Here is a 22,796-nt window from a genome sequence, read left to right on the forward strand (position 1 = left end):
TTATCTTAATAACTTTCCCCTATCGATACCATCCCGCGCCCCCATCTGTCAGTGTGTGCCGTGATGTTGGAAGCTTTGCCGCTGGTCTTTCAAATACCAACAAAGTCACCCTGCGTGCCCAGTCTGCTGCAGCGCTTCCAGACAAGGAAGAAGGTTAGAGACAGACCTCCGAAACTCAGCCAGTCACAGCCCTTCGGGTCCAAACTGGCGCTGTTCCACAGAGAGCCAGGAGAGGCGCCCCTCGGGTGGAGAGCTCGCACAGTACTCAGGGACCCTGGCTTGAGCATGCCAGCTATCCAGAAGGTGACACCGGACCAGGTGGCATGTCCTCAGCTGTGCATGGGGTGCCCACAAATCAGAGTTGACTTGAGGGTAGCTAACAACCTTCCAGGCAGCCCAGGAGGGGAGGTTCTGAGCAATTCCACCGGGAAGGCCCCAGCCCAAGGTCTGACCAAACAGGTAAAGGAAACCTCACTGGTTTTGAGTCGATTCCAACTCACGGTGACCGGGCAGGACAGCGTAGAACTGCCCCCAGCCCACCGTGGGTCTCTGAGGCTGTAACCCCTGACAACAGCGGAAAGCCTCACCTGTCCCCCATGGAGCTGGTGGGTTCCATAAACAGAACACCGGGGGCCAGGGAAGGCCTGGGACCCCCACAGAGGCTGCCCCCATTCCCGCCCAAAGGGATGGCAGTTCTAGCAGGGCATTCCTGCCAGCCAGGGCCCTATGATGACTCATTTCTCCTGCCAGTTTCAGGTCAAGAATCAAGGTGACAAATGGAGGTGGTGAGGCCCTGTAGTGGGCTCATGATTTCATGCCAACTTGTCAATCAGGTCACACAGCCTGATGGTGCCTCCTTGTGAGCATGACCTTCTAATAAAAAGGGCCTTGGGAACCTTCTCTCTCTCTCTCTTTCTGCTGGCAGACCCTGGTTACTACCAGAGCCCTGGAGATGTATCCACCGCCACTGGATCCACAAGACTTTGCGCCCACCGGCTAGTGATCTTCCTGCATTCTGCACCATTATTTGTGCCTGCATGAGTCTGAAGAGAGACTTACAAAGCAGTATCATATTTATGGACTTGATCTGCACTGGGCTGGGATATTTTCTCCATATTTAATTACTTCTTGATAGAATGCTCTTTCTTACACATATCTGAGTGCCAATAGATTTGTTTCTCTAGTCAACCAAACCTAACACAGTCCTATTGTGCCTGATGAGGATCTGGTAGGCAAAGAACATTCATGGGACCCTCTCTGCCCTGGACTGCCTGCGAGTGTGCTTGTGCAGACATACATACACACACACACACACACACACACACACACTCACACACACACCTCTACCTTCCCCATCATTTTCTCTTTCCCCTTTTTAATTGTGAATTGGGTGAAGGCATTCAGAATAGATTGGTTTCCCATTAAATAATTCATACTCCCTTTGTTTCAGGTCACAGGTTGCCACCCCTACAACCTCGTATCCCTTAGCCCCCTTCTCCCTGGGTTCCCAGTTTCCATCCCTCCTTCTTTCGTAACCCTTCTGAACATTGTTCCTGGGGAAACGCCACTCTATGTCATGGGATGGGTGTGGGATGGTCTGTTGGTCACCCACTGGGGTCTCTTGAAGACCTACTGTCTACTGGTTCAGATTTCCTTCCCGGGTGTGGCTAGCACGCATGCCACTGGCACAGAGGACCACTACTTAGCCACAGCTTACCTTGTACCTGGCCCCGAGCTAAGACCTCTACAAGCCGTCATCTGCTGGAGAGTTTTCTAGCCATCATGAAGTGGGCCTTGCCTCCCCTCCTCAGTAGCAGACGAAGTCACTGGAATCCACAAGGTCTCCTTCAGCCAAATGTGGGCAGGAGGTCTCTGTGCCATTCTTCTAGGTGACCTTAGTTGGGAAGCTCAGGGAAGCTCGCTCAGTATCCTAATGGAGGAACGTGGTACCCATGCAGAAGGTCCTCTGGCCAGGCCTGTCGCTACCCCCACTCATGCCACGCTCCCACAATGAATGTACCAAAGTGCTTTACGCAATTGATGTATGTGTGGATTGTGCTAATCATTGTATGAGTCCCTAATAAAATGATTTAAAGATAATGAGAAAGGAGACAAACTATAAAACTTGCCTCCTGTGGGGGACCCTAATCAGCTGGAGGGCCAGGGTGAGGCAGGTGTAGGGGGTGCTTTGATGTTAATCTGGGTAGACTAGTGAAACAAATCCATAGAAACTCATGTGTATAATACAGGGTTTTATAAAAAAGGGTAATTGTGCATGAGGAAAGCAAAGCATCCCAAGTGTAGTCCAAGCCCTTAAATCCGATATTAGCCCATATGTTCAATACCAATCTATAAAGTCCTCTTCAAAGTCACAAAACACATATAATGATGCCAAGTGCAGGACGATCACAGGCCAGTGGGTAAAATGTCTTTGGATCCAGTGGTGCTGAAAGCATCTCAGCCATGGCAGGGGTCTCCATGTGGCTTCTCCTGTTCCCAGAGCACAGGCTCTTTCAGTGCCCTGTGTCTTGTCAGTAGAGCGTCTCCAAGGGAGTGAGAAGAGAGTCTCTCTTGCCTCCAAGGAGGAAAAATTGGATTTCCCAGAATGCTCAGGAGAAAGCCATGCCCACACAGAGCCTTCATTGGCTATGATCTGATTGACAGACTAGACTCCACCCCTTCACTCTGAATCCTCTCAAATCCCAAATTGACAACAGATTATGTAACTACCACAGGGTGAATTAATCAGTGAGATCACTTCACCAAAAGCCCCATTACAGCAAGACAGGTAAGAGTCTTACTAGCGTTCAAGATTTGGGTGAGATTTTTGTCCTCTCTCTCTTTGTGTTAGTGCTGGTAGGTTAGAGAAACAAATCCAGAGTCATATGTGTATAGAAAAGAGCTTTATATAAATAATAATAGCATTTTAAGAAAACATCCCAGCCAAGTCCATAAGTCTGATATTAGCCCATATGTGTGATACTAGTCTATAAATTCCTCTTCAGATTCACACAACACATGCAATGATGCCAAATGCAGAAAGATAAAGTGGGTGGAAAGTCTTGTGGATCCAGTGGCAGTGGAAGCATCTTAGCCCTGCCGTGGGTCTCCACGTGGCTCCTCCAGCTCCAGGGCTCTGGCCCCATCAGCATAACTCCATCTGTCTTGTCTCCAGGAATATGAAGGAGAATGTGAATGTGTGTCCCTCTTCCAGGGAAGAAGACTGGTGTTCCCAGAATCCACAGGAGAAGGCCATGCCCACACAGAGGCCTAATTGGCTCTGTCCTGATTGACAGGCTAGACTCCACCCCTTCACAAATTGACAGGAAATTATGTTACTGGCATACTCTCTGTCTTCAAGGCACACTGGTAGTGTCGTGGTTACTCAATAGACTATGATCTATAAGGTCAGCAGTTCAAATCCATTAGTTGCTCCATAGGAGAAAAGCGAGGCTTTCTATTTCTCCAGACAGTTACAGACTTGGGAACCCAGAGGAGCAATTATACCCTGTCCTATAGTGTCACTATGAGTCAGAATCAACATGTCGTGAGTGAATCTATTTTATTATACTTTATTTTGGTTTGCAAGAAAATATCAGTTTGGTAAGAAGTCTTGGTGGTGTAGTGCACTAAGCAAATCACAATGCCCCCTGTTCAAACCCACTAGCCAGCTCCTTGGGAGACATGGGTTTTTCTGCCCTCATATAAAGGTGTCCAGATGGCTAAGTAATTACATATCGGGCTGCTAACCACAAGGTCGGCAGTTCAAAACCACCAGCCACTCCACGGGAGAAAGACGAGGCTTTCTGCTCCCAGGAAGAATGGCAATCTCAGAAACTAGCAGGGGAAGTTCTACCCTGTCCTTTGGGGTCACCATGAATCGACATTGACTCAATGGCAGGTTTGTGGGTTTTTTATTTTGATTTATAGTGAGGTAAACTCTAGAGACATGAAAATGGATTGTCCTATACTGCAGGTTACTCAACGTTTTCTAAGCCTTACCTGAGCTTGGGAGTTTTTTCCTTAGCAAGAAGGGGAACTTGTTAACCAGCAAAAGAGAGCTGTGACCAGCTGTACACTAGGCCAGGGATCCCCAAACTGTGTTCCTTAGACTCTCACAACCCCGGTCTCAGACGGAGGCCGCACATCTGAAAAGGACAAGGCCAGGCAGGCCATTCTCTGGGGCAGTGTGCCGTCAGAGAGCCTGGGGTGCTGACACTCACAGAGGGCCTGCTGAGGAGGAAGGTGCTTCTGCTGTCAAGCCTGACTTGTGGCAACCTCACAGATGCCGGGGCAGGGTAGCTGGGGAGGAGCACCTTGCCTGTAGTCTCTATGGAAGCCCATTGCATGGACTTCCATTCCCAGAGCCACAGGCATGGGGGTGCATAAGGTGGGAGGGAGAGGAGGATCCCAATTGCCAGCCTCCTGGTCAGCAGCTAATTGCAAATCACCTGTCCCCCACACTTCTACTGCGAGGGTATTCCAGGTCACCAGGCCCAGGCAACCATGTCCCTCTTCCCTCAGTCTCCTACTAAGCAGTCCAGCTGTGCTGCCACTGGGATACCAGAGAACAGCTTAGGATGGGCCTGGAACATGGCCTCCCAGGCACAGAGCCAATCTAGGTAGGGTGCACACCAGAGATCCGGTGGTGGGTGAACTGGGGGCCCCACCAGTCTGTCTCCTAGGACCAAGCTGTGGACACTCCTGGAGAACCCACAAATGAGAACCCAGCCTTCTGGCACCTACACCTCTGTTGTCGACATGATTGAACCACCACCCCACCCCACCCCCCCTTGGGATTCATTCCCATGTTAGCCCTGCCAGCTAGCTAGCTCCAAGGTCATTTTATACCAAGGCCGCCCATGTGGCTCAGAGCAGCTGCCCGGGGTGTGCCCAGTGCAAGGAGCATTTGGGTTTAAACTATAGCAGCCCACAGGAGAGTGGGTAGGCCTTTCAAGGCCTTCCTGGTGGAGCGGTGGGTTAAGAGTGGAGCCTCGAACTGCAAGGTCAACAGTTCGAAATCACCAACCACTCTATGGGAGAAAGATGAAGTTTTCTACTCCCGTAAAGAGTTACAGTCCCAGAAATTCACAGGGACTGTTCCACTCCATCCTGGCCGGTGGCTGTGGGTCAGAACTGGCTGGTTGTCAGTGAGTCTGCTTTGGACAAGGGGGGTACCCATGAATAAATGAACCCTCACCTGGTTTCTCTGCTGGCTGGGGGAAACAAGCAGAGGGTGAAGAAAGTGCTGTCTGTCAGTCTGTGTGTCTACCACATGATGACACAGGAGCAGAGCAGGTGGGGAGGGGGGTGGGGCAGGAGGAGCTGGCCAGACCTGGGGTGCTGCATTCCAGGGAGGCTTTTTCAGAACAGGAGGTTCTCCACCTGTCTTTGGAGAGACAGGCAATGGAAAACCTGGACACTGCGTTTCCCACCATCCCCACGAGCCCGGAAGTGATGCTTGTTGACTGTCTTATCTTCTTCCATTCCCTCCTGGTGGCTGCTGTATGGACGTACTCCTGAACCTTGGCTCTTGGAGATAAAGGAGTCAGGGTCCCTCCCCATCTTCCCCTTGGGAAGGCTCTGGGCCGTGTGGAGCTACCAGCCTCGGGGCAAAAGTCACCAGCCCCTCTGCTGGGGGCCTGCCTGGCTCACCATGGCCAGCATGGGCTTCCCCAGCCCACAAAGGACACACCTTGTTCCCAGTGTTCAACGTCGATGAACAAGACAGCGGTGTGCCACCAAGAGCAGCATGCATTCACTCCGGAAGAGAGAAGGCCCAGAGAATGATTTCAGAGGCCCCGTGCTCACCCCCAGACACTTCCCCCCCACTCGGCCACCACTGGGAGCTGGGCAGCCGTCCCTTTCTCCAGGCCCGGGGCTTTCAGAGAGAGCCAGCTCGGGGGACTCCACAGCCCTCGCTGGCACCGTGAGCCACCAGCTGGCTATGCAGCGGTGCCTGGTGGGCAGCGAGTCGCTGGTTGTGCTGGAATCCAGGCTTGTCATGGACTGGAGAAAACAAATCACTAACAGGCGTCTCCTTGTGAGGACCTGAGGATTCTCCTGGCCCTCCCGCATCTTGGGGGAGAGTCCAACAGTGCTGTTGGAAGGAGAGCAATAGTAACCGCAGGTATAGTAATAGCAGGTGGGTATCTTTGGGGCCCTGGGGAGAGCATTCTCTATAACTCTCTGTGAGCACCGAGGGGCAGAGGGAGTAAAGAAGATTCCAGAGGCCACGAGAGCAGGGCCCAGGAGGAGGAAATAAGGAAATCTAGGGTTCCCACCCTTCAAGTTGTGTTACTGGTGTTGACTGCCTGTGAGTGGGGCCCGACTCACAGCAACCTGATGTACCACAGAGCAAACAGTTGGCTGGTCCTTCTCCATTCTCCCTCTCCTTGGTATGCGAATCCATTGTTTCAGCCACTGGGTATTCTGAGTGCCTTCCAACCTACCCAGGCCCTCTCCCGGCGCTGTATCAGATGCTCTTCTTTTGGGGTAGATTTCCAGTGCCCAGGAGTACACCACCAGGCCTTTCTTCCTCATCTTAGTCTAAAAGCTTAGCTGAAACCTATACACTCCTGCGTATACCGGAACTGTGCATGACATCATTCCCAGGATGATGGCGACAGGAAAGCCTCCCTTTGGACTTGGATGCGGCCTGGTAGGCTGGGGGTCGAATGCCACTCTGGCCTCAACAAGCCATGTGATCTGGGGCAAGTCACCACCCACATCACTTCCTGTCCCTCTGCCCTTTCAGCGACTCGACAAGGGTGAGCCAGGTGCGGAGGGCTGCAGGTCTCTGCGGATGGTTCTGCCTTTGCCCCACAGGATGGAGAAGACCAGATTCCCGGTGCTCAGGCGGAATCCAAGGAGCCTGGGGCAGATTCAGGACTCGTGGTGAGTTGTGAGGCTGGCGGAGGTAATCAAGGCACCGCGCAGAGGGAGTGACTGGCACAAGCAGGCGCGTGGCCTCCGTGCTGTGAAAATGAAAATACGTGCAGGGCTGGCACGAGGCTGTGTTTTTGAGGAGACAGGTGGCTGGGCTGTTCTGTCTCCATCCACCGAGTGCTTCTCGTGAAGGATCTGGAAGCAGGGTTGCTGTCTGCTTAGGAGTTCGTTGACTATACCCAGTCCCCTCAGCTGGCTCCCTCTGCCTCCACAGCCCTGTGAGCCAAGACTCTGGATCATGTCGTTTATGAATCACTTCCCATAAAGACCTGGTGTGTGAGTCCAGATGGACCAGAGAAACAAATTCATAGACACTCATATGTGTCTAAGAAAGAGCTCTACATACAAGAGCAGTTGACTATTGAGAAAACATCCCAGCCCAGTTCAGATCAGGTCCATAAGTCTGATATAAGCCCATATGTCTAATACCAGTCCATAAATTGCTCTACAGATTCATGCAGCCATACACTAATGCCAAATAAAGGAAGATCACTGGCCAGTGGACGGAAAGCCTTGAGAATCCCGTGGCAGTGGAAGCATCTCAGTGCAGGCATGGATCTCCACATGGCTCCTCCAGCTCCAGGGCTCTGGCTCCACCAGCGCAGCTCCATGGAGCTTGTCAACAGGATGTCTTGCAGGGAGAGAGTGTGTCTGGCTGTGAGCTATTTATCTCCATTGTGCCTCCAAATGAAGTCATCAAGCTGCAACCTGATTGACAGGCTAGACCCCGCCCCTTTCTCAAGTTGACAGATTATGTAACTGCCACACCTGGGCAAGAGATGCCAACAGACACCTGCTCCGCTGGCACTGACGAAGAATTGTCTGTTGTCTCAACCCTCAACTGTAAGTTTCCTTTGACTGTTCCATTCCTAGAGGCGCCGCTGAGAAGACCTGAGAGTCCAGTTGGCCAGCTAAACAGGGGGCCCGCAAGGACCTGGAGGCCTGGGATCTTCTTGCAATGACCTGTGGGAAGGTGAGGTGCTGGGTTCCGGTGTAAACAGCTGCTGAAGAAGGTAGACATGAGCACGCCATTGGTCCCTAGAAGGTCGAGGATGAAAGACAAGCATCCTGACTCAAAATCTCACTGAACAGACAGGGAGCTGCTGAGATAACACAGTCCGGGTCCCATTGCTTGGAGATAAGAGGAAGCTATGAGTGGGGTCAGCAGTGACGTTGGAGCAAAAAAAATCTCAGGCAGCGTTAACAGAGACAGGGTCAGAGAAGACGGGGTAATCAGGCTAGAAAGTAGTCTCCTGCGAACCTGAAACCCCAACCTAAAACTGGGCTTGTCCTCAAGGCTCAGAGGAACCACCGAAGAACCTCAGACCAGGAGGACCACAGCATCTGACTTCTTCTGACCATCGGACAAGTCGTTGGATGTGAACATGGAGCAAGGCTTTCAGAGAAAGTGTTGTGGGGTCAGCATTGGTACCCATGCAAGGTCAAGCTTCTGGGTTTTCCACTTCTGTCGATGTGCCCCTACGGAGGTGGTAATGATGATACTACCTGTGCAGACAGCCCTACAGCCCTCATCCTAAAGGGCATATAGCACAAGAAGCCCATCAGATGAAACTTCCGGAAGCACAGGTGCCATCAAGCCATGTCTCATGTTGCACCAGGAACGGCTGTAGTCACCCAACATCAAATGAGTACACCTCAGCCTCCACTACTACCAAACTTTCAGCCTCCACCACTACCAAACTTCTCTGAGGCCCCTTGACTTCCTCTTTGAGTCTTGCTGACAGAACCTTGTTTGGGAACCTTTGTCCCGCAAGGTCAGATTGTCCCTCACTGTTCCTGTCACTTGATCCCCGTGGCTCATCACACCTTTGCTCTTGCTCTTCCCTTTGCCTCCGAGGCCCTCCTTCCAGACTCCTCTTCTCTCATCCAAATTCTTCCAGGCTTGGCGCAGCTCCAATGAGGCCTCTTCCCAGGAAGTCTCCCTTCATCCCTTCCTGGAAGTTGTGGGATCATCCATGCCCAGCCTCCCATGCCTTTCTATCCCTAAAGTGACTGAGTTATATTAAAATTGCTGGTGAGCTGATTATCAGTCCACTATTCATCTGTGAACGGTTTGAGGGCACCAAGCCAAGCTTATCTTCCCTACTTCATTAACAGAGCTTTTTGCATAGCAAATTTTTAATAAATGGCTCTTCTTGGAGCGCTGGCTGCTCAACTGTGACTTCTTTTCAACGTTTAAGTCTCTCGTCCTCCTCCAACATCTCACACTTGCACATCTCGCCTTTGACCTAATATTAACTCCCTGGACCGCCACAGGTCACAGCACACGCAGGGATGGACTGAAGCAAACCCCTGTTGCCAGGTGGTTGCAGGATCACCTTGTCCCTTTCCAAAACAGGCAGCTTGTTTTGTGTCTAACTCATTCAGGCATCTACGACACAGCACTGAGCTCAAATCCCACTCTAGACGAGGCGCCTAGAGAGAGCACACATCTTAATCTCGGGCCTCGGAAATGATGTGTGTCCTCCTGTGTCTCTCTCCACTGGGCTGAGCACAGACATGCACAATGCCAATAACTGCTTTCTGAATGGAGCTGGTTGGATGGAGACCACAGGAAGGCAGATTAGACAGCATTCTGAACACCAAATTTCCGAATCTGCCTCTGTGAGCAGATAAGCGGGCATCTGGAATCCCTAAGAAGACCTGGGTGTTGTGATGGTGATTCTGAGGGCAATTCTGAGCATTCCTTCTCTCCTGCAGGGATTCCCAAGTTAAATCTTCTAGGACTCCACTGAGGTGGGAAATGAAGGAGCATCAACCCAGTCGCCAGCATTCTCACTTGACCTTGCTGAGGCTTACCGTCTATACGTGAGTATAAGCCAACCTGAATATCAGCCTAGGCACCTAATTTTACCACAATTTGCTAATTTTAAAATGTGCTGAAAAACTCAGCTTATACACGGGTAGATACAGTAATTGTATACATCAACCTGGACAAGCCAGAGTGACCATTGGTTCAGCCAAACAAAAGACTAAACCTCGCTGGGAAGATAGCTTGTGGATGTAATGAACAGTTTTTAAGCAATGGAGATTATTGAAAATAATGTGTATGGCTTTATCCCATCAGTTAATGGGCTTAATAGCAGACGCAGAGGCTTCTGGGAAGAAGCAGAAATTCTGCCTGAGGTTTAGGCCTGCCCTAAAAATGTCAGACATGTCAAGCCACACAGTCATGAGAGAAGATTCTTCATAAGCATGGACGGGGGGAAGGATGGACAGACAGATGGGGTGCATGGGTGGGTGGATGGATGGATGGATGGATGGATGGATGGATGGATGGACAAACAGATGGGTGGATGGGTGGAAGGATGGATAAATGGATGGATGGGTAGATGGGTGGATGTTTACATGGAAAAATGGATGGATGGATGGATGGATGGATGGATGGATGGATGGATGGATGGATGGGCAGACAGGATTGTTGTAAGTTGTCCTCACGATGTTTCCCCATCATAGGGATGCCAGATATAACCATTGCTCAGTCCTGCCCCACCTCCATGATCATTTGAGGCCATTGCTGTGCTCACTGTGAATTTTGAGCATCTTGTAACCTGGTAAAGGAGTCCTGGTGACACAATGGACTAAGCATTGACCTGTAAACCACAAGGCAGGAAGTTCAAACCCACCAGCCCCTGCTCTGGAGAAGCATGAGGCTATCTACTCCCATAAAGATGTGCAGGGTCAGAAGTCCTATGAGCTGATCACAATGAATCCGAATCAACTCGACGGCAGTGGATTGTCCTGATTTTCCCATGCGGGAGCCTTACCTTCTAGCACAGTGGTTCTCAGCCTGTGGGTTGCGACCTCTTTGGGAGTCAAATGACCCTTTCACAGGGGTCTCCAGATTCATAACAGTAGCAAAATTACAGTTATGAAGTAGCAACAAAAATAATGTTATGGTTTGGGGGCGGGGGTGTTCACCACAACATGAGGAACTGTATTAAAGGGTCGCGGCAGCATAAGGAAGGTTGAGAACCACTAGTCTAGCACAATGTCAGACAAGATGCTATGGTGATGCAGTAGATTTCTACTGGCTAATTTCTGGAAGTAGAACACCAAGCCTTTATTCCTAGTTTGTCTTCATCTAAAAGCTCTGCTGAAACCTGTCAGGATTGGCCCTACAAAGCTTTCGGCATCACACCCACCCTCAAGCCACCACAGTGTGACAAACTGTCTGTCCTACAGCTAGGAAGGTGTACATCTCCTATTAGATTTTCACCTCTGGAAAATCCTGATGGGCAGAACCTTCAAGTAAGTCTCTTAAACCAAATGATCCCTAAACCTAACCTTTGAACCTCACCCCTACACTAAGCCCACTGACCCACTTGATTTCCCTAGCTCCACCTAGGCGGGGCTGTCTCGAGAAACAAAACCCGTGACACTCGTGTGAGTATAAGAAAGACCTTAACATCAAGAAGTCATCTGATATTCAGAAGGCATCCCAACTCAGTGCAACTCAAGTCCATGGGACAGGCACTAGCTGGGATCCCCTTCAATTGTTTTCTCAATATTCAATTGTTCAGACTCACGTGGCTGCAAGCTGTTGGTGCTGCCAGAAAAGGAAGCAGGAGACAGAGAGTCCACAGTCTGGTGGACGTGTCACATGGAGTCAAAGTAGGTGGTAGCACGGCAGAGCACGGACAGCTTGGAGGTTGGTTCCCAGAGTCAGCAGCTCACATGGCAAGGTCCCTGAAGGCAGACACAGAGTCCCAGCAAGCGGGAAGGGGGAAGGGGCAAAGAGGAATGGTCTCTGCTGAAGCTCTCCCTTATACAAAAGGTCAAACTCAAGTAGATTTCATCAGAATACTTACTACCTGATTAGCAGATTGAATTTACACCAAGCCAGGATTGTCTAGTTGGCATACTCTAACCATCACTGTGGTAGTTACATAATCTGTTGTCAATCTGAGAATTAAGAGTGAAGGGGTGGAGTTCAGTTTGTCAGTCAGGTCGAAACTTGATGGCCTCATTTGGAGCCGCTAAGGAGATAAATAGCTCACTGGAGGTGGGACACATGTTCACTCCTTGTGAGACATTCCTGTTGAGAAGACACACGGAGCCAACCTAAAGCCCAGAGCTTAAGGAGTCATGTGGAGACCCCTGCCAATGTTGAGATGCCTACAATGTCACTTGATCCACAAGACTTCCCACTCACTGACCTGTGATCCTGCATTCAATGACATTGCATGTATTGTGTGACTCTGAAGAGGAATTTATAGATTGGTATCAGATATATCAGCTAAAATTGGGCTTATGGACTGGGCTGGGATGTTTACTCAATATTCAATTGTTCTTTTATATAAATCTCTTTCTTATACACATATGAGTGCCTATGAATTTGTTTCTCTAGTCTACCCAGACTAACACAATCACAATCACTAAACAGCAAGGGCACCACCCAGTTCTCTGGCCAAATTCTAGCCCTTAACCTGGAACCTTCCCTTCCTCGCAGCTTCTATACATCTCATCACCTTCTTTAAGACCTTGCTCTGTAGTCTGTTAATGGGGTGTGCTCACTTCCTTCCCTGGGGGGAGGAGGGCTGCAGATAACATACATGACCAACCAAACCAAACTCACTGCCATGCAGTCAAATCCCAACTCCCAGTGACCCTGTAGGACAAAATAGAACTGGCCCTGTGGGTTTCTGAGGCTAGTTATAGAAGTAGAAAGCCTTGGTTTTGAACTACTGACCTTGCGGTTAACAGCCCATCATATAACCACTATACCACCAGAGTTCTTAACACACATGAAGACCTGGGCACACAATGAAAGCTTACATGACAATTATTCCCAACACGATAAACTCACTCATTGGGCAAAGGCTTTATTCTCTATTGGATGCGTGCATTCTGACCAAGTGCTTTAAAAATAATTTAGAAAAAGGTGTGTCCTAGAATTCAGGTTTGGCTGAGGCAATGCACAAGTATAATGACAAGTGTTTAAGGGATGAGTCAACCAGGGCACAGTAAAGCACCGATGAAACACACAATATTCCTCTGGTTCCTTAAGGCTTCCTCACCCCCCATTGTCAAGACCCCAGTCCTGTCTTTCACTATGGCTAGACCAGAGCATGTGCACAGATACAGATAAGAGATAAGAGCTCACAAACAAGGGATCCAGGAACCGCAATGGGAGTATCGATACTATGAGGGTATGAGGAAGGGGGAGGTGGGGAGAAGAGGGGAAGAAAGGGAAACCAATTGCAATGATCAATACATGACCACACACACACACACACACACACACATACACACACACACCAGGGGGATAAACAACAAAAACTGGGGGGAAGACAGGCAGTGGTCAGTGTAAGATATGAAAATAATGATAATTTATAATTTCTCAAGGGGTCATGAGGGTGGGGTGGGAGAGGGGGGGAAAGGAGGAGCTCAATAGAAAGTAAATGTTAAGAAAAGAATGATGGCCACCTATGTGCAGATATGCTGGATACGACTGATGTATGGGTTATAAGAGCCTTAAGAGCCCCCAATAAAATGGTCTTTTAGTAAAAATTAAAATATAAAAAAGAACCAGAGGTGAGAGTTATGGGATGAAGAGTCCATTCTGACTTAGAACCACCCAAAAAAACAAATCCCAAACATCTCAACTGCTGATAAATTGATTCAGGCTCGTGGCAACCCGATCTGACAGAGCAGACACACCCCATAGCTTTTCTTAGGGTGTAATCATTACAGAAGTAAACCCCTAGGTCTTTTCTCCCACGGAGTTCCTGAGTGGATTTGAACCACCAACTCTTCTGTTTGTCCCCAAAGGCACAATGATTAGGTGTCTGGGGCTTGCATAATGATTGGATGTCCCCGCCCTCTCACTGCCATGTGCTCTGGAGCGGCCTTCTAATGAGCTATGATCGTGGCAACTACACGGAGATTTAGTGTAGGGGGGGGGGCGGTTGTTCAGAGAAGAAGAACAAATGAGTCATTCCATTTAAAGGCTCTTTGCCGCACATATGCCATTTCAAGTTCAGGATCAGGCATGATGCCCACTTTGATTGCTGACAACTAATCCAACGCCGTGGCTGCTAGCTGCAACTATTAAGGGGGAAACAAAACTTAATTCTCCTGCATTTGTCACCACTGTATTGTGTCTGCTGCACAAAGGCAGGAGGTTGGAATGAGAGCTGCCTCTTACTGAATTTTACATTTGAGAGAATGGACCGAGTCCTGCGTCCCGCGCACACGGTCAGCTGGCTGATTGGAAGAAGGCTCAGAGCTTAGCCGACTAGCTTTGTCTATGGTGCCCAAACACCCATGGGCACCTTCGCCCCACCTCACGTCATATTTGCCTCCAGAAGAACAGACTCTAAGGCGGCCTTATTCAGTTGAGGCAGGTGTTTACCCAGGAGGACTTGAAGAGCCTGCAAAGTCTCAAATGAGGCATTTCTTCCCACAGTTCCGGAAAAAAAATAAATGATAGCTGACTCAGGGTGGATGCCTGCTGCAACACTAAGTTCTTGTTTCACACTGCATCTGGGAGGGCTCGGGCTACATTAGCTTAATCACAGACAAAGGCTTTAGCTAGTCCTTTTGCGCGCGCGCGCACACACACACACACACTCATCTCTTCTTTGACCCTTCCTTCATGACAAGGTTGAAGTAAGCATTGAGAAGAGGCATCTCAGTAGATCACGGTGAACCAATATGGCAGGACGGGGCATTTGTGGAGAACATTCGGGCTCTTTCTTTGGTCTCAACTCTGGCAGAAGCAAGTGTTTGGTGTCAACGAGATTGGAATCCCTGCCTTGCTTGTAGCGTGCTGTATGGTCCGGAGCAAAGGCATTTCTTTGTTACCACCAAGTTAGGCGAGAACATTCATCCCTCGAGGAACAAGGTGATAGGGAGGTGGGGGAGAGTGAAGCTCAGACTCTCAACCCCCCAGCCAGAGTCCAACCCCACATCTAGAGACCCTGCAGGACAGCCTAGAACTGCCCCAGCCCACTGTGGTTCTCTGAGGCTGTAACCCCTGACAGTGGCGGAAAGCCTCACCTGTCCCCATGGAGCTGGTGGGTTCCTGAGCAGACCACTGGGGGCCAAGGAAGGCCTGGGACCCCCACAGAGCACAGAGGCTGCCCCTGCTCCCCACCCAAAGGGATGACAGTTCTCGCAGGGCATTCCTGCCAGCCAGGGCCCTATGACGACTCACGTCCCCTGCCAGTTTCAGGTAAAGAATCAAGGTGACAAATGGAGGTGGTGAGCCCCATTGTACCTCTTGAGGATCCAGCAGGTGAAGAACATTCAGGGAACCCTCTCTGCCCTGGACTGCCTGCGAGAGAGAGAGAGAGAGAGAGAGAGAGAGAGAGAGAGAGAGAGAGAGAGAGAGAGAGAGAGAGAGAGAGAGAGAACACGCACAGAGAGAAAGAGAGAGAGTGAGAGAGGTCCCTGCTTGCTTCACTTCCCCATCATTTCCTCTTTTCCATTTTTAATTGTGAATTGGGTAAAGGCTTACAGGGTAGATTGGTTTCCCATTAAACAATTCACACCCCCTTTGTTTCAGGTCATGGGTTGCCACCCCCACAACCTCTCATTCCTTGGTCCCCTTCTCCCTGGGTTCCCTGTTTCCATCCCTCCTTCTTTACCAACCCTGCTGAACATTGTCCCTAGGGAAATGCCACTCTCTAATGTCATGGAACGGGTGTGGGATAGTCTGCTGGTCATCCGCCAAGGTCTCCTGGACTCCTAAGTCACCTTCCTTCTTTCCTCCCCCTCTACCTCCCTCTTAGCCTTCCTTCCACCCTCCTTATCCATTCTCTCCCTCCCTCCTTGTCTATGCCCTCCCTCCCTCCTTGTCTAGTCCCTCCCTCCTTGTCTAGTCCCTCCCTCCTTGTCTAGTCCCTCCCTCCTTGTCTATTCCCTCCCTCCCTCCTTGTCTATTCCCTCCCTCCTTGTCCATTCTCGCCATCCCTCCTTGTCTATTCCCTACCTCTCTCCTTGTCTATTCCCTCCCTCCTTGCCTATTCTCTCCCTCCCTCTTTGTCTATTCCCTACCTCTCTCCTTGCCTATTACCTCCCTCCTTGTCCATTCTCGCCATCCCTCCTTGTCTATTCCCTCCCTCCTTGTCCATTCTCGCCATCCTCCTTGTCTATTCCCTCCCTTCCTCCTTTGCCTTCTTCCTTTTTCCCTTCAGTTCTTTTTTCTTTCCTTTCTTCTTTCTTTGTCCCTTCCATCCTTTTCTTTCTTCCTTTTTTTCAAAACACTGTAGACATATGCAAGCGTATAGAGATGACATACACTGGGTTTAAAACCACACAGCTTTCCAAAAAGTAGCAGTCTTTTGTATTTTCCCAAGATTGTTATGAAGAGATAGAATGTCACAGCTTGATCCCAAGCCTCTGTGGATTCCTCCTGAATCCCATTTGCTGTTCCCAGGGGGTAGCCTCTGTCCTTACCATGCACAGACATGCTTTGAGTATGTAAACACAGTAAGCATGCCATACCCCCGACACACAGAGACAGACACACGATGACCTCTCCAGGTGATTGTGTGTTTCTCAGGACTTTCTTCCTGGTACCTCTGGGTGAACTCAAACCTGCAGCCGTACCAGCCAAGGGCATGGAGTGTTTGTGGTGCCCAGGAAGCCCTGGCTTCAAAAGAACGGGGAGAAGCAAAGAATGCCAAGTCAGAGGGGACGTGCTCGGGGATGGCGGGCTGAGCGGATATACACGTGGCGGGTCACCTGCCTCCCATGCGGACGTCTGCTCCGTGGGGGCCTTCACTTGCCTTCCCGAGTTTGAGGGATGTGACATGCCGTGGCCACAGGGCATTTGGGGAGGCAGCCACTCTGGCCTAGAGGGCTGTCAGCCGAGATCCCTCCACCCAGGGACTTGGGGAACATGCTAGGGAACCCAATGTGGCCCCAACACACAGCCTCCCATAAGCCCCCTTGGTTTGGGCCCCAGGCATGTCCTTCCCTGGGCCCTGTGTCCTCAGGCTGAGCCCTGGCTCCCGCTCGAATCTGCCCACACACACACTCTGGACTGGGATGCGTGCAACTGCAGAGTATGTGTGACAGGGGTCGGCTCCCAGGAAAGGTGACTCAGAAGGTAGCTGATGTGCACCTAAGCAGTACGCATGAAGAAGGCCCTGTCACCAAGCCCAGCTTCGGGCCTCAGATCCTGGGCAGGAACAGCCACAGTCAGTGCCACCTCGTCTGTCACCCAGAGTCCCCTCTGCTGTCCAGGCCAGAGGGGTAGCACTGATGCGAGGGGGCAGGGCAGGTGCCAAGCTTGGGCCCCAGTTGATCACGTAGTTTTCTCTGGTCTGAGATCAATATGACTCTCACTATTGCCCACCATCCAGCTCCAGGGAAAGAGGGGCCCATTCTCCCCAGGCCCTGGAGGACACAGATAACCTTCTTTCCAGAGAAACCCATTGAGGTGGGACCTGCTAACGAAAAGGACAGTTGACCCACGGTGTGAGCTTCCACAACCACTGCCTCGCTGGGTGCTGGTTGGTTTCTCGTGGGATAAGTAGGTGGAGTGGTACACTCAGTAACTTTCAGCACCGCGATCCAGGATCAGGGAGGAAATCTCATAAGGCAGTTCTACCCTGTCCTACAGGGTTGCTGTGTGTTGTTAATGTCTCCACGGCAGTGATTTGGTTTGGGTTTATGTAACTAAGATCAGGCAGAGCTCTGGTACTATAGTGGATTATTATTGGGCTCCTAACCACAAGTCAACAGTTCAAAACCCCCAGTTGCTCCACAAGGAAAAGTGAGGCTTTCTGCGTCTGTAAAGAAGTACAGTCTCACAACAGACAGTGTAATAACAACACTGATATATAGTTGATAGAGGGCTTGCTGGGTGGGGGGGGAGAGGGAGGGAGAGAATAAGGGAGGGGCGAATGGCAGGGGCTCAAGTGGAAAGGTGTTTTGGAAATATTGATGGGAGCGTGTGTGCAGGTGTTCTTGATACAGTCGAATGATGGATTGTTATGAGATTTGTAGGACCCCCTCCCATCACCACCACCAATGGAACGATTGATGTAAAAGAAGAATGTAAAAGAATTAGAGTCTCAGAAGCCCACAGGGCCAGTTTTACTCTGTCCTGTAGGGTCACCAAGAGTAGTCATTGGCTCAATGGCAGTGAGCAAGGATGAGGGGTTCAAGAAGCCCTGGCGGATGTAGTGGATTAGGAACCATATCGGCCATTCAACCCCACCAGTCTCTCCTTGGGAGAAAAACGATGTTTCAGCCTCTAGGAGTAGTTCTTCCCTGTGCTCTACGTTCACCGTGAGTCAGAAAGGAAGACCCCAAGGGCTCAGCAATGGCGTATGTGATGGCAATTGGTCCATGTCCAGGATCTAGGCTTGGCTCGTGATTACGCTGTGGGACTTGAGATCAGAGATCTTGTTTGACACTTAGCTGGCTTACAGAATCACAGCAAGTGTCTCTCCTTCTCCGGGGGCCACGTGACAGTGAGAGGAGGCTCTCCGTGGAAAGGGGCCTGGGGGACACGCCTCTGGAACCCTTTCCTCCGCATGAGAAGGGTGGAGGCTGCTCCCATCATGCTCTGGGAAGAGGCGCCCAGAGTGGGCCCTGCATCCTAAGTCTCACCGGGTTCTTGGGATGCCTCGTTCTTCACGTTCATCTGCTAGCCTTCACCAAGAAGCGAACCAGGCCATGCTGTCCCCACCGGTGTCCTGATCAATAGTTAGCTAGTGATTTCCTAGCTGTGAGGGCAGGGCTGCAGGGAGCCCCAGGCCCATTGCTGAGAACATGGATATGGCCAGAAAGCCTTTGCTCATCCACCATTCTGGGACAGCGCTGGTGTTGGCCATCAGGGACAACTCTGGCCTTCTGCTTCTCCCCGGCCCTCTCCACCTATGCAAAGCTCACCCATCCTCTAGTCTCCACTCAAAAGCATCCTCCTAGGACACTCCCGTCTGTGGCTCACCTGCCTAGGATACCGACCTCGGTCATCAATGCCCCGGAGTCGCCCTTGACTCCCAGCCACGTGCAAAGAAGCTTCAAAAACTAAAATCTGTGAAGCGAATTCAAAGGCAATGGGGTTTTCCCACCAGTGTCTTGAAGCACCTCCTACCATGGAATAAAACCCTCAGCCTTCCTGCATCGTCTCCTCATTCGTGGGCCTGCTCAAGCCTACGGTTGGGGCAGCTGGGTGTGCCTGGTGCCTTCTGACCCCAGGAGATCCTCGCCCTGCAGCATGAGGATCGACTCCCTGGGGTTCCCCTGGGTGATCTGGAGAGAGAGATCGCTCAGCCCTTCTGTCTGAGTCTGGGAGCTCTGTGGAAACCCGGCCCACCATTGGGTTGGCCCTGCTGGTGTGAGAAAGGTCAGGGACATAGCTTTCAGCATCTCGGTAGCACCCAAGCCACCAGGGTGCATGTGACAGACTGGCAGACGACCTCCCCGTCTCCCCATGTCTGTTCTTTTCCAGTGAACACACTAATGCAACAAAACTGGGGACCGGTTCTGTGCCTCTCTTGATCTTGGAAGGCACCATAAATGCCCCCAATTCCTGCCAGCACCCCGACAGGCCTGACATCAAACAGAGACTCGGGCTCTTCTCAAGGGAACTGTAATCTGGTCAAACACCTCGCTCATAAGAACACAGAAATTACCAATCACTCACTTTTATAGCACTGAAGGGCTTTCAGATCCGGTCCGTGTGTCAGTCTGGCTAACCCTTCTTCCAGCGGTAGAGAGCCACCGAGACCTTCCTCAGCCACCCACCGCACCTCTTTGTACCTTCCTTAGGGCAAAGGATGAGTTTTCCTGAGAGCAGGTGACGCCGTTTTGAATTGCTTCAACATAAAATCATCCCAAAAGGGCAGATTTCGTTCCACATGGAAAGCAAATTATTTGATGTGTTTTATAATGTTTTGCTTCCATTTGTTAGTTGTCTCCCCCAACTGGAATGGAAGTCTCATGAGGGCAGGGTGTGTGGCCAGATTCTCCCATGGGCTCTGGGCCCCGCCCATGGAGAGCACCCAATAAATTTGCAATGGGCCAAGTTATGAGATCATTGATATGCGCCAAGCTCAGTCCAGGATACTCGCTGGATCGATGCTCTCCCTCAGACATGTAATGTGAGCCACTGATAGTTAATATTTCTGAAGGGTCGAAAGAGGCGAGTGGAATTGATGTTGACACTGTGAAGCCCATGAGTGCGGGACACAACGGGACCCCCTTGTCTTTCTAGGTTTCTCGCATTGCCGAACTTGGAATGGCCACACCACTTTGCCATTGCCCCTTCAGTGGGAATATTAATGCTTTCCTTCTCAGCTGGGTGCTATATTTTCCTTCATGAAATAGCCTGGAGCCCTGGAGTCATGGTGGTTATTCACTGAGCTGCTAAACCGCATGGTCAACAGTTCAAAGCCACCAGCAGCTCCATGGGGGAAAGATGAGGCTTTCTATTTCTGTAAAGAGGTACAGTCTCCGATCGCTGAGTCAGAAACGACTCGTTGGCAGCGAATTTGATCCAAAATAGTTTTATTTCAACATTCACTGACTAATATAAAACATTCCTTTGTGATTTTGTTCACCTTGTTTATTTTCTCCATCCAAAGTTTTTGAACTCTTTTACAGTTATAACAATCGTAACCAAAAACCCACTATCAGGGAGTCAATTCTGACTCACCACATTGGTGGAAAACCTATATAGGTTCTCAGAGGCTTTAAATCTGCTCCATAAAGGAGCAGGAAGCCTCATCTTGCTCCCAGAGAGCAGCTGGTGGGTTTGATCAAGAGAACTTGCAGCTAATAGTGTAACGCTTAGTCCGCAGCATGAGCAGGGGTCCCTGGCCACGAGAGCACATCTCAGTGCAGATGGTAACACTGCCCTGAGAACGCCGGATCCATGTTCAGATTCCACCCAGATAAGGCTGGAAAAGTAAGTTCACACACCCCAGCCGGGGTCCTCAGAGCTGGATCAAATGGCTATAAAATGTTTACGTGTGCATTAAATTAAACCAGGAGACAACAAACTGAAGACGCAAAAGAACCAGCCACAGCAAAGCCAAGGTCAACGGCGGGGCTACAAAAAGGCCCTGGGAAATTCTCATTCTCTTTCCATTCCACGTTTCCCCCAACTTTTCAGCACCTTTGTATTTCACAAGAAGCCCAGAAAGCAATATCTTTGTCAGCTAAACAGGAGAAAGGCAGACTTATGGAGCTGGACCGGCCCAGTGACTTCAACAGTAGGCTCAAAGAAAACGACTGTGCAGGGGGCACGGGGCCAGGCAGTGTCTGGTCCTGTCGTCCCAAGGGTCGCTGTGGGTTGGGACAGCCTCAAGGACACCGACCACCCACAACACAAGGCCTCACGAAACCGAGGTCAGTGCCTGGCCAACTCATCCAATCATGCTCAGGAAGAAGGACATCTCAAGGCTGGCCACAGGCCCCTCCTTTGAGGCTAAGGTGTGCTTAAAAGGCAAAAACCAAACCCAACAGCACCTGCCAAGAAATTCCTGACCCCAAATTAATCCAGCCAGCAGATTTTCCTTCACACAAAGTTGTTCATTTTGACTTTTCTGGTGGAAGGCAGGCTAACTGAAGGTGAGTTTCCGAAGATCTGGCTGCGTGGGTGCCGGAAACTCTCCTGGGACCTGACATCGGCAGTTCTCAGTTAAGGGGGCGGCCGGGGTTTATCTGGTGAGAGTCTCTGTTTCTCCTTCTTTTCCCCTTTATGGGTCTCATCGCGCTGAGCTGTCTTGGACTTATTTGTTTCCTCTGGACTCAAAATTGTCTCCCAATATGCAGATAGGATGTCGACTCAAGATAAACCTATGTTCAAATTTCATGTTGGGTTTTATTATTTGCAGCACCATAAGTAAACCACGAGTGTGCATGTATGCATACACACACACACACACACACACACACAGAGAGTTCCTCAGTCCCAACTAGCTCCATTCCCAGAGCGCTGTCACCCAGATGCCCCGCAGTAGAGTGCTGCCCATCTTTCATGAGACTGTGCCGTTGCGGCACCCATCACCATGAGACCCGCCATCCCCATGCTGCCCAGTCCACCCCCATGCACAGAGCCCCTACAGGACAGAGTAGATTCACCCCATGGGTTTCTTCTGAAAACCTCTACAGAAGCAGGCCGCCACATCTTTCTCACTCAGACCAGCAGGTAGGTACGAACCACTAACCTTCCGGTTAGCGGCCGAGGGCTTTCACCGCTGCACTACCAGGGTACACTCTTCCCCACCATCAAACCCAAACAAGCCCCCTGCCATCCATTCAATGCCAACCTAGCAATTCTCACGGGGGTTCTGAGGCTGTGAAGCTTCAGGGAGCAGACAGCCTCATCCTTCTCCCGTGGATCAGCTGATGGGCATGAACCAGCTTAGCTGCCCAGGGCCTGCCCCAGAGTGCCACTAGGGTGCCGGTGAAAGCCGAAGTCTCACAATGGCGCCTGTCTTTCCCTTCTGCCCCTTGGCCCTGCTCCCTTCAACTCCGGCCTCTTTGCTGAATCCTCTCCGTCCACATCACCGCCTCACAGATCCTCAAACCTATAAGCTCGCCATATCCAGGTCACAGGTAAAGAAGCCAACATGTGATTGGCACATTTACATTTAGGCCTATCAGGACACCTTCTGTCCTTCCCCCATCTCAGCCTGCCAGCCTGGGAAACCCTTCAGAACACCTCTTGGAAAGAGCAGGATAGAAATTAGTCCAGCAAGCCAAGGTACAGCCCATTCATTTCCCAAATAAATTTACAAATCCATTTGCAAATATGTAGAAATCTTGTAGCAATTACATTGTCTTGAATTTGCTTAATGGAATGACAACTCCACAAAGCAGAAATGTAGCTCAAGGAGCCTTTTATTACCATTTCT

This window comes from Tenrec ecaudatus, chromosome 18, assembly GCF_050624435.1.
Source record: "Tenrec ecaudatus isolate mTenEca1 chromosome 18, mTenEca1.hap1, whole genome shotgun sequence".
Lineage (NCBI taxonomy): Eukaryota > Metazoa > Chordata > Mammalia > Afrosoricida > Tenrecidae > Tenrec > Tenrec ecaudatus.